Source organism: Piliocolobus tephrosceles, chromosome 20, assembly GCF_002776525.5.
Source record: "Piliocolobus tephrosceles isolate RC106 chromosome 20, ASM277652v3, whole genome shotgun sequence".
In the NCBI taxonomy this organism is placed as follows: domain Eukaryota; kingdom Metazoa; phylum Chordata; class Mammalia; order Primates; family Cercopithecidae; genus Piliocolobus; species Piliocolobus tephrosceles.
The window spans coordinates 11493860-11496156 of record NC_045453.1 but is presented as its reverse complement, the minus strand read 5'-3'; the positions used below and the strand labels follow the sequence as shown (position 1 = coordinate 11496156).

The 2297-nt window shown below is 45.3% G+C and overlaps 1 protein-coding gene across 1 annotated transcript in view; it reads right to left on the bottom strand.

The window, feature by feature from the left end:
- The window catches only part of ARHGAP40 (Rho GTPase activating protein 40), a 49292-nt gene that overhangs the window by 18264 nt on the left and 28731 nt on the right, over positions 1-2297 (bottom strand). The gene's annotated exons all lie outside the window — the stretch shown is intronic.

The window sequence follows — 2297 nt, the reverse complement described above, 5'->3', positions numbered from 1 at the left end:
TCAGTCTCAAAAAAAAAAAAAAAAAAAAAAAAAAAAAAAAAAAATTAGGCCGGGTGCAGTGGCTCACGCCTGTAACCCTAACACTTTGGGAGGCTGAGGCACGCAGATCACCTTAGGTCAGGAGTTCGAGACCAGCCTGGCCAACATGGTGAAACCCTGTCTCTACTAAAACTATAAACATTAGCTGGATGTGGTAGCACGTGCCTGTAGTCGCAGCTACTCGGGAGGCACAGGCATGAGAATCATTTGAACGTCGGGGGTAGAGGTTGTAGTGAGCTGAGGTTTTACCACTGCACTCCAGCCTGGGCAACAGAGTGAGACTCTATTTCAAAAAAAAAAAAAATTAAAGTAAATACATAAATATAAATGTTATTTGATGTACTATCATTAATGGAAAATATTATTAGTAAAAGAAACTAGGTGTAGAGTACGTGAGAGTTCTGTTTTTGCAACTTGCTGCGGACCTAAGAAAATTCCATCTGAACGAGTGAAAGTACTCTCACAGTGGAATAGAGGCTACTGCAGGGGTAGGGCTGGTGTCCCAAGCAGTAGAGAGTGGTGGTCAGTTGGGAAGGCTCCGGGGTCAGGCTGCCAGGTGTTCCTGTCCTGGCCTTTGTGGGAGCCAATTCTGTCACTTATCCTCTCTGAGCACCATGATATGGTCTGGCTATGTCCCCCACCAAATCCCATCTTGAATTCCCATGTGTTGCGGGAGGGGCCCTGTGGAGGTAACTGAACCATGGGGGCAGGTCTTTCCCGGGCTGTTCTCGTGATAGTGAATAAGTCTCACGAGATCTGATGGTTTTAAAAAGGGGAGATTCCCTGCACAAGCTCTCTTCTCTTGTCTGCCACCATGTGAGACATGCCTTTCACCTTCCACCGTGATTGTGAGGCCTCTACAGCCATGTGGAACCGTAAGTCCATTAAACCTCTTTCATGCCTTTATCAGCAGTGTGAAAACAGAGTAACACATGCCACTTCTCTTTTTTTTTTTTTTTTTTTTTGAGACAGGATCTTACTCTGTGGCCCAGGCTGGAGAGCAGTGGTACAGAGTCATAGCTCACTGCAGCTTCAACCTTCAGGTGCAAGTGATCCTCCTGCCTCAGCCTCCCAAGTAGCTAAGACTACAGGCCTGCACCATCACGCCCGGCTATTTCAAAAAATTTTTGTAGAGAGGCAGTATTGTCACGTTGGCCAGGCTGGTCTCAAACTCCTAGACTCAAGCAATCCTCTCGCCTTGGTCTCCCAAATTGCTGGGATTACAGGCGTGAGCCACTGTGCCCGACCCTATTTCTCTTTTTTTCTATCATACAGTCGGGGAGCAATGAGGGCACTGGAAGCCTTGGGAACAATGTCCTGGGCCAGGGCAGCCCTCAGGAAAATGTTACCTAAGATTGCATCACATGCATCGTCACGTGGTCAAAGAAGAACTACTTCCTTTAGTAATAGAGGGACTCTGAAAGACTGTATTTACTCCATGAGAGAAGTCAGAATGGTGGTTATTCTGCAGGGAAAGGAATGACCTGGGAAGGACATGGGGGAGCTCAGATGGGGTAGGAAGTTTCTTTCTTTCTTTCTTTCTTTTTTTTCCCCCATATTACAAGTCATCAAGCAAGGGAGGAAGCTTCTGTACTGATTTGGTGGTATTTACACAGGCGTACACACCAAGCTGTACATGCTAAATATCTGTGCACTTTACAGCGAGTTACAGTTCAATCTTTAAAAACCTAACTATCAATGATTACATCCTATTTGGAAGGAACTATGCTGGGATAACTGAATATTTTGGAAAAAAGAATGGCCAGGTGCAGTGGCTCACACCTGTAATCCCAGCACTTTGGGAGGCTAAGGCTGGAGGATTGCTTGAGCCCAGGAGTTTGAGACCAGCTTGGGCAATGTATAAAGAACCTAACTCTAAAAAATTTTTAAAACTTAGCTGGGCATTGTGGCATGCAGCTGTCATCCTAGCTACCTGAGAGGCTGAGGTGTAAGGATAGCTTGAGCCTGAGAGGTTGAGGCTGCAGTGAGCTGAGATGGCACCACTGCACTTCCGCCTGGGTGACAGAGTGAGACCTTGTCTCAAAGAAAAAAAAAGAAGGAAAGAAGGAAAGAAAGGAGAAGAAAAGGAAGGAGGGAAGGAAGGAAGGAAAGAAGGAAGGAAGGAAGGAAGGAAGGGAGGGAGGGAGGAAGGAGAAAGAAAGAGAAAGAAAAAAGAAAGAAAGAGAGAAAGAAAGAAAGAAAGAAAGAAAGAAAGAAAGAAAGAAAGAAAGAAAGAAAAAAAGAAAGAAAGAAAAGGA